This window comes from Lampris incognitus, unplaced genomic scaffold (assembly GCF_029633865.1).
Source record: "Lampris incognitus isolate fLamInc1 unplaced genomic scaffold, fLamInc1.hap2 scaffold_112, whole genome shotgun sequence".
Classification (NCBI taxonomy): Eukaryota; Metazoa; Chordata; class Actinopteri; order Lampriformes; family Lampridae; genus Lampris; species Lampris incognitus.
In genome coordinates, this window is record NW_026611090.1 from 252,203 (window position 1) to 262,213 (window position 10,011).

The 10,011-nt window shown below is 48.3% G+C and overlaps 1 non-coding gene across 1 annotated transcript; it reads left to right on the forward strand.

Moving 5' to 3' along the window:
- The first annotated feature begins 9,473 nt into the window (after positions 1–9,473).
- Positions 9,474–9,688, forward strand: LOC130132095 (small nucleolar RNA U3). The gene has a single exon (XR_008812498.1). It is a non-coding gene; the product is annotated as a small nucleolar RNA U3 (small nucleolar RNA).
- Positions 9,689–10,011: the final 323 nt, after the last annotated feature.

Consider the following 10,011-nt stretch of genomic DNA (forward strand, 5'->3'; position numbering starts at 1 on the left):
AAAAGAAAAAAATTGAGAAAGCCATCAATTACTCTTATTTTAAACCTAACCCTAAAAACATTAAACTGCAATAGTAGTGAACTTCAACTAAAAAAAAAATCACTTAATGCTCCAAACCCCACCAATAACTTTTCAAGTTTAACACGGGATAAACTAATCAAGATACAGGACAGTGGCAGATCAGTTGTAAAGAAGAAAAAACATTCAAATTGAACCCATCAATCTCTCCATAACTCTCATATTGGGGTATCGCTAAGCCAGCGGTTGGGCACTGTCCGCCTGAGCAGAAAAACTTGACCCTAAACTCAAACACTACGTCAACCAAAACATGTAGCAAGGACCATCCGTTGATTTTTATCCAAAACGTTTACTACGAGAAGCTTGGTTCTTTCCATCTGAAATGCCATTCCCTTGGTTAGCTTGGCTACTGCGAGGAGTTAGTCTCTATTGCTGTGATATTCTCTGTGCGATTGACTGCCTGAGCTGATAAAACCCTTATACTAAGTGAAATATGTTGAAAGAGCCGTTCGGTAATTTTATTCAAAATGTTTACTACGAGTACCTCTACTTTCCATCATAAATGCCATTGCCGTGGTTAGCTTGGCTACAATGAAGTTAGTCTCTGTTGCTATGGTATTCTCTGTGCGATTATCTGCTTAAACAGGTAACACACTTACCCTAACCCAACCAAAACATGTAAGAAGAGCCATCCGTTAATTTTGTCCAAAACTTTCACTCCAAGATGCTCGGTTTTTCCTTCAAAAATGCCATTGCCGTGGTTACCTTGGCTACAACGAAGAGTTTGTCTCTGTCGCTATGATATTTCTGAGGGATTGTCCGCCTAAACAGATAAACCCCTTACTGTAAGTGAAACATTTAGAAAGCACTCCGTTAATTTCATCCTGTAGAGCCGAAGTAACGGAGAAGACCATAGGTTCACACTTTAGCCGTGTAGGCAACTTTCTTTAATCCACGGTAAATCAGCGAGACAAACAAAACCCACAGCTCGACTGAGCGGAGGTGGCAAGAATAACCAGAAAACTGGCTGGACAACCATAACTTAACCCTGCGTTAACCTGCCAGGGCAACCATGACTTAACCCTTAGTTCCTGGGTTGAATTCTGTCCCCAATACGTGTCCACCACATGAGCCCCCCCAGAATTCGCTCTAGTAATCGAAGTCAGGCAGGCGCGGGTGGACGACAGGCCGTCCGCAGCGGCTCCGGATAACAGGGGCCGGAGTGTCTGTGGGAGGCATTGACGCGGGCCTGTGGAGGTCGGCCTGAGGAGCAGAAGAGGCAGCTCGGGCCTCCACGGGGGGAGGAGGCGGAGCCGGGGGACGACCGCGACGAGGAGGTTGGGCTAACTCCAACGGCTGCGTCAAGTCCAGGTGTGCGGGTTTAACTCGATCCACTGAAACATGCTCGGCCGTGCCCCCAAAATCCACCACCAGGTGCTTAGTTCCCCGTTCCAGGACGCGGAAGGGGCCGTCATAAGGGGGTTGCAGAGGGGGGCGGTGTGCGTCGTGACGGATGAACACGTAGTCCGCTGACTGCAGACCTGGGGGCACCTGGGACGACGGAGCGCCGTGTTGGGCGGTAGGGACGGGTGTGAAAGCTCTGACCCCGTCCAGCAAGGAGGCTCGTTGGTCCACAGCTGACCAGGGACGCGTTGCATTGGGCATGAAATCGCCTGGGACTCGCAGCGGCGTGCCGTACACCAGCTCCGCAGAGGAGGCTTGTAGGTCTTCCTTCGGGGCGGTCCGCAGGCCCAGCATGACCCATGGGAGCTTGTCAACCCAGTTGCAGTCCTTGAGAGTAGCCCGAAGCGCAGCCTTCATGGACCGGTGGAACCGCTCACATAGGCCGTTCGCCTGAGGGTGGTAGGCGGTAGTGCGATGAAGCTTGACGCCCAGAGCCTCACCCACAGCATTCCATAGCTCTGAGGTAAACTGTGGCCCACGGTCAGATGAAAGGTCGGAAGGCGTACCGAAACGTGAGACCCACGACCCAATAAAAGCCCGGGCCACATCAGCAGACGTCGTGGATGCCAGGGGAACAGCTTCAGGCCAGCGCGTAGTCCTGTCCACCACAGTGAAGAGGTAGGTGAACCCATGGGAGGGGGGTAGGGGACCAACCAGGTCGACGTGGACATGGTCAAATCGTCTCTCCGGCACTGCGAAGCGTTCCAGGGGCGCCTTAATGTGGCGGTGTATCTTAGCCCGCTGACAGGCAACACACGAGTCGGCCCACGCTTTCACGTCTCTCTTAAGTCCCTCCCACACAAACTTAGCAGAGGTCAGGCGCACGGATGGCTTACCGCCTGGATGAGAGAGGCCGTGCACAGCTTCAAATACGGGGCGTCTCCAGCTGTGCGGGACGATGGGCCTGGGCTGTCCTGTGGAGACGTCACACAGGAGGGTGACACCTGTGTCGCTGAAAGGAACGTCCTGCAGGCGGAGCCCCGTGTCGGAGGCCCGGAGACGGAGGATGCTCGGGTCCGTGGCCTGGTCAGCAGCCATCTGTGCATAGTCAAGGCCTAGGTGGACCGCTCCAATCACTGCCCTAGACAGGCAGTCAGCTACCTGGTTAGACTTACCAGCGACGTGCTGGATGTCGGTAGTGAATTCCGAAATGTAGGAGAGTTGTCGCTGCTGGCGAGCGGACCATGGCTCGGCCGTCTTGGACATGGCAAACGTGAGGGGCTTGTGGTCCACGTACGCAGTAAACTCGCGGCCCTCTAGCAGGAAACGGAAATGCCGGACGGCGAGCCAGAGACCGAGGAGTTCCCTGTCAAAAGTACTATACTTGCGCTCTCGGGGTGTAAGCTGGCGACTGAAAAAGGCCAAAGGCTGCCAAGCCCCCCCCACCCACTGTTCGTGAACCGCACCAACAGCATAGTCCGATGCATCCGTGGTTATGAAAATAGGCGCTGTAGGTGAAGGATGCGCTAGCAGGGTAGCCTGGGAGAGCGCAGCTTTAGTCTCGGTGAACGCACGGTCCCGCTCTGCTGTCCAGTCGACCGCCTGGTTGGGGGACATGCCTTTCAGCGCCTCGTACAGTGGCCGGATGATAAAGGCGGCTCGAGGAATGAAGCGGTGGTAGAATGTCACCATCCCGATGAACTCCCTGAGCGCACGAGCTGTTTGGGGGCGCGGAAAGGCCGCCACCGCTTCCACCTTTGAGGGCAGGGGGACTGCCCCGTCCCCAGTGATGCGGTGCCCGAGGAAATCAATGGCTGTCAGCCCGAACCGGCACTTCGCCGGGTTGACGATCAGCCCATGCTGGCTGAGGCGTGTGAAGAGGGCATGAAGATGGGACAGGTGTTCTTCCTCGGAGGCGCTGGCGATGAGTATGTCGTCCAAATAGACGAAGATGAAAGGAAGGCCACGGAGCACTGAATCCATTAGCCGCTGAAAGGACTGGGCCGCGTTTTTGAGTCCAAATGGCATTCGTAGGAATTCAAATAGGCCGAATGGGGTTGTCACCGCTGTCTTGGGGATGTCTGAGGGGTGCACGGGAACTTGATGATAACCACGGACCAGGTCGACTTTTGAGAAGACGCATTTGCCAGACAGGTTTGCAGAAAAGTCCTGGATATGCGGGACAGGATAGCGGTCAGGCGTGGTGGCGTCATTTAGTCGGCGGTAGTCCCCGCATGGGCGCCAACCTCCATCAGGCTTAGCGACGATGTGGAGTGGGGACGCCCACGGGCTGTCAGAGCGGCGGATGATCCCCATGCGTTCCAGGTGCTCGAACTCAGACTTGGAAATGGCGAGTTTGGCGGGGTCGAGACGCCTGGCTCTGGCGTAGACCGGGGGCCCCTTCGTAGCAATGTGATGCTCCACCCCATGCTTAGCGGTGGGTGCAGAGAAGGTAGGCTGGGTGAGGTCAGGGAACTCAGCGAGGAGGGGGCGGTTGAACTTGTCTGCCTCTGAGAGAGAGTTGGCTAGACCTGCATAGGCCGCTTCCCTCCGCGTACATGCGAAGGAGGAGAAGGTTAAGGCATCGACCAGACGGCTGTTCTGAATGTCCACTAGCAAACCGTAAGCGCACAAAAAATCAGCTCCGAGGAGGGGAAGCGTTACATTGGCCATGACGAACTCCCACGTGAAACGTTGTCCACCAAAACACAGTTCTACAGACCGCACGCCGTAGGTGTGGATAGGGCTGCCGTCAGCCGTCGCCAACTGGGGGCCCCGCTCCCCGCCCATGATGTCGACGTCAGTAGCAGGGAGCACGCTTCTCTGTGGGCCCGTGTCACAAAGAAATCGCCGACCGGAGATGGTGTCGAGGATGAAGAGTAGCCTGCTCATATCGCCAACACTCATGGCCACTACTGAGTGTTGGCCCTCTCGTTTCCCGTCGGCCTGTAGTTGCAGGGGGAACGGCACCGTTTAGCTTTCGCTTATCGAGCGTGGTACATACAGAGTCCAGAGGGCTTGTAGCGGTCTGATGCTGTGGCGCCACCGTCGGGCCACGCCCGCGATGTCGGCGGGGGGCCAGTGAAGGTAGGAGCCAGCACCCCGGCATGGGAGGAACGTTGTGTAGCGACGAAGAATCGGTCAGCCTCCTTTGCCAGCTCACGGGGATCAGTGATGGTGGAGTTAGCGAGCGCAGTCTGGACGTGGGGCGGCATGTTGCGCAGAAACAGCTCCATAAACAGGAAACATGGCTTTTCTTGACCCAGTAGGTTTAACATCCTGCTCATTAGCTCCGATGGTTTGCCATCTCCCAAGCCCTGAATTGCGAAGAGGCGACGTGCTCTCTCCGTTGCTGACAGTTCAAAAGTTTCAAGGAGGAGATGTTTAAGTGCGGCGTATTTACCATCGGCCGGTGGGTTGGTTATGAAACCGCTTATCCTGGAAGCCGTAGCGCACCCCAGCGCTGCCACTACGTAGTAGTACCTGGTCTCGTCTGCTGTTATGTCTCTGAGCGCGAACTGTGCCTCAGCCTGCGCGAACCATGTAGCCGCGGAAGACTCCCAAAACTCCGGCAGTTTAATTGCAACGGCGTTCGTAGCCATAATGTGTGTGGTTTCAGAAAACTTATCCGAAAACCGACGTCGGGGTCACCAGTGTAGAGCCGAAGTAACGGAGAAGACCATAGGTTCACACTTTAGCCGTGTAGGCAACTTTCTTTAATCCACGGTAAATCAGCGAGACAAACAAAACCCACAGCTCGACTGAGCGGAGGTGGCAAGAATAACCAGAAAACTGGCTGGGCAACCATAACTTAACCCTGCGTTAACCTGCCAGGGCAACCATGACTTAACCCTTAGTTCCTGGGTTGAATTCTGTCCCCAATACGTGTCCACCACAATCCAACATTTTCAGTCCGAGAAGCTCAGTTCTTTCCTTCAGAAATGCCATTGCCGTTGTTAGCTTCGCTACTGCGAAGAGTTAGTCTCTGTTGCTGTGGTATTCTCTGTGCGATTGTCTGCGTGAGCAGATAATGCCCTTACAACTAAGCGAAATATATAGCAAAAGCCGTCCAGCGATTTTATCCAAAACTTTTACGAGTAGCTTGGTACTTTCCATCAGAAATTCCATTTTCGTAGTTGGGTTGGCTACAATGAAGAGTTAGTCTCTGTTGCTGTGGTGTTCTCTGTGCGATTGACTGACTGACCTGATAAAACGCTAAGTGAAACATGTACAAAGAGCCGTCCATTAATTTTATCCAAAACTTTCACTCTGAGAAGCTTCGTACTTTCAATCAGTAATTCCATTGCTGTAGTTAGGTTGGCTACTACGAAGAGTTAGACTCTGTTGCTGTGATGTTCTGTGTGATTGTCTGCCTGAGCTGATAAAATCCTTACACTAAGCGAAATATGTAGAAAGAGCCGTCCAGTAATTTTATCCAAAACTTGCACTCCGAGAAGCTTGGTACTTTCCATCAGAAATGCAGTTGCCGTAGTTAGCTTGGCTACTGCGAAGAGTTAGTCTCTGTTGCTGTGGTATTCTCTGTGCGATTGTCTGTCTGAGCCGATAAAACCCTTAGATGTAAGCGAAACATGTAGAAAGAGCCGTCCATTAATTTTATCCAAAACTTTCACTCCGAGAATCTTGGTACTTACCCTCAGTAATGATATTGCCCTGGTTTGCTTGGCTACCACGAAGAGTTAGTCTCTGTTGCTATTGTATTTCTGCGGGATTGTCTGACTGAACAGATAAAACCCTTACTATAAGTGAAATATGTAGAATAGCCGTCCATTAATTTTATCCAAAACTTTCACTGCAAGAAACTTGATACTTCCCATCTGGAATGCCGTTGCTGTGGTATTTTCTGTGCGATTGTCTGCCTGATAAAACCCTCACACTAAGCGAAATATGTAGAAAGAGCTGTCCAGCAATTTTTTCCAAAACTTTAACTCCGAGAAGCTTGGTACATTCCATCAGGAATGCCGTTGCCGTAGTTAGCTTGGCTACCATGAAAAGTCTGTCTCTGTTGCTGTTGTATTTTTGCGGGATTGTCCGACTGAACAGATGAAACCCTTACCATAAGTGAAACATGTAGACAGTGCCGTCCATTAATGTTATCCAAAACTTTCACTCTGAGTAGCTTGGTACTTTTCATCAGAAATGCCATTGCCGTAATGAGCTTGGCTACTGCGAAGAGTTAGTCTCTGTTGCTGTGGTATTCTCTGTGCGATTGTCTGCCTGAGCTGATAAAACCCTTACCCTAAGTGAAACATGTAGAAACGGCCTCTGTCAATTTTTTGCCCCGAAAGTATCACTCAGAAGCTCGGTACTTGAGAAGAGCAGTGCCATTGCTGTGGTTAGCTTGTCTACGATGAAGTAATTCTCTGTTGCTGTGGGATTGTCTGCCTGAGCAGGTAAATCCCTTGCGCCAACCAAACTGAAACTTTGTAGAAAGTGCATACGTTAATAAGATCGAAAAACTGTCACTCCGAGAAGCTTGGTACTTTCCATCAGAAATGTCATGGCCATGGTGAGCTTTGCTATTGCGAAGAGTTAGCCTCTGTTGCTGTGAGATTGTCTGCCTGGGCAGGTAAAACCCTTACCCTATCCCAACCGAAACATGTAGAAAGAGCAATCCATTAGTTTTATCTGAAACTATCGTTCCATGTTCAGAAATGCTACTGCGAAGAATTATTCTCTGTTGCTGTGGTATTGTGTGTTGGATTGTTTGCCTGAGCAGACAAAAATCTTAGCCTAACTCATCCCTAACCGAAAGATGTAGAAAGAGTTCTCCATTAATTCTATCCAAAACTTTCACTCTAAGAAGCTTGGTTCTTTCTTTCAGAAATGACTTTGCCATAGATAGCTTGGCTACTGCTAAGAGTTGTTCTCTGTTGTTATGGTATTTTGTTGTGAGATGGTGTGACTGAGTAGATAAGCCCAAACCCTACCTCAAGCGAAACATGTAGAAAGCGCTGTCCGTTAATTTTATGCAAACCTTTTACTTTGAAAAGCTGGGTTCTTCAGAAATGCAATTGCCGTGGTTAGCTTGGCTACTGCGAAGAGTTTCTCTATTGCTGTATTGTTCTTTGTAGGATCGTCTGCCAGAGCAGATAAAACCCTTACAACTAAGACAAACATGTAGAAAGAGCCGTCCGTTAATTTTATCCCAAACTGTTCCTCCGAGAAGCTCGGTACTTTCCATCTGAAATGCCATTTACGTGGTTAGCTTGTCTGGCGAAGTTATTCTCTGTTGCGGTGGTATTCTCTGTAGGATTTTTGGCCTGAGCAGATAAAACCCATTACTCTTAAGTGAAACCTGTAGAAAGAGTTGTCCGTTAATTTTAACTGAAACTATCACTCCGAGAAGCTTGGTACTTTTCATCAGAAATGCCATTGCCGTGGTTAGCTTGGCTACCACGAAGAGTTGGTGTCTGTTGCTGTGGTATTTTCTGTGGGATCGATTTGCCTGAGCTGATAAAACCCTTACAGTAACCCTATCCCAAACCTAACCAAAAGATGTAGAAAGAGCCAACCCTTAATTTTATCCAAAAGTTTTACTCCGAGAAGCGCTGTACTTTTCCTCTGAAATGCCACTGCCATGGTTGGCTTATGTATGCGAAGGTATTCTCTCTTGCAGTGGTATTCTCTTTAGGATTTTCTGCCTGAACAGGTAAAACCCGTACTCTACCCCAACCCAAACATGTACAAAGAGCATATGTTAATTTTATCCGAAACTATCACTCTGAGAAGCTCGATACCTTCCGTCAGAAATGCCATTGCCATGGTTAGCTTTGCTACCATGGAGAGTTAGTCTCTTTTGCTGTGGTATTCTCTGTGGGATTTTCTGCCTGAGTAAGTAAAACCCTCACCCTAACCAAACTGAAATGCGTAGAGAGAGCATACGTTAATGTTATCAGAAACTATCACTCCTAGAAGCTTGGCACTTTTCATCAGAAATGACATTGCTGTGCATAGCCTGGCTACTGCTTAGTTGGTCTCGGTGGTGTTCTGTGCGATTGTCTGCCTGAGCTGATAAACCCCTACCCTAAGCAAAACATGTCGAAAGAGCCATCCGTTAATTTTATTCTCTTTTCACTCCGTGAAGCTCAGTACTTTCTGTCAGAAATGCCATTGTTGTGGTTGGTTTGGTTTTCGCAAAGAGTTGATCTCTGTTGCTGTGGTATTGTCTGTGGGATGGTCTGCCTGAACCGATAAAACACTTACCCTAACCCAACCGAAACGTGTAGAAAGAGCCATCTGTTAATTTTATCCAAAACTATCACTCCATGAAGCTCTGTACTTTCCATCAGAAATGTCTTTGCCATGGTTAGTTTGGTAACTGTGAAGAGTTAGTCGCTGTTGCTGAGGTATTATCTGCCTGAGCAGATAAAACTCTTAGCCTAACTCATCCCTAACCGAAAGATGTAGAAAGAGCTATCTTTTTTTTCTTTTTTATGATTAATAGTTTTTTTTCACAATAATAAAACATATAAACAAGTATTTCAGTTTGAAATAACATGGACATTAAATCAGAATACGAACGAAACAAGCACAACCAAACGAAAATAAATAAAAGATAGGAGAGACATCCTGAAATAATGAAAGAAGAAAAAAAGAGGAAAAAACAAACAAAAGAAGAAAAAACATGACTGTGAGCCATCTTTTAATTTTATCCAAACGTTTCACTCAGAAAAGGTTAGTACTTTCCCTCAGAAATGACTTTGTCATGGATAGCTTGGCTACTGTCAAGAGTTATTCTCTGTTGTGGTATTTTTTTTTTGTGGGATTGTCTGACTGAGCAGATAATCCCTAACCCAAACCCTACCTCAAGTGAAACATGTAGAAAGCGCTGTCTGTTAATTTTATGCAAAACTTTTACTCTGAAAAGCTCGGTTCTTTGCTTTAGAAATGCCATTGCCATGGATAGCTTGGCTATCGCGACGTTAGTCTGTATTGCTGTGGCTCTGTAGGATTGTGTGCCAGAGCAGATAGAACCCTTATCCCAACGCTAACTGAAAGATATAGAGCCACCCGTTACGTTCATCTACACCTCATCCTAATTTCGGGGATAATTTCTTTAGTTCTCATATTGAGAAATGTTTTTCTAAAGTGTGAGTCCCGCCACCCACAATGATGAGCTGGGGTGCTTCTTCCTGAGTGCGAAGCAGGTACAGAGAAGTGGTTTAATCACAAGCTCTGTGCTTTTGGTGACCGTTCAGTGTTCCTTTTATGGGAGCATCAAGGGAAGGAGCATGTTCTGAGTGGTAAAAAGGGAAAAAAAATGCAAGAATTCATCAATTTTATCCAAATCTAAACCTTAGTCCTAACCCTAAAAACATTAAATTGCAGAAAATTACAATTAAAAAGAAAAACACATCCACTCATTAATTTGGTATATAAAATGTGTTGCTATATAAAAATCCCAAAATCCAACCCAACAGGCTTGAAAACATAGGAATTGACACCAAGATCAATCAAGCCAAAAAACGACACAAAATATATTTAAAAAAAAAAAAAAGCCATTTTTGGAGGCTAATTTGACAGCCATCTTGAAAAATGGCCTCCATCTTGGATTTTCAAGTGGCCAAT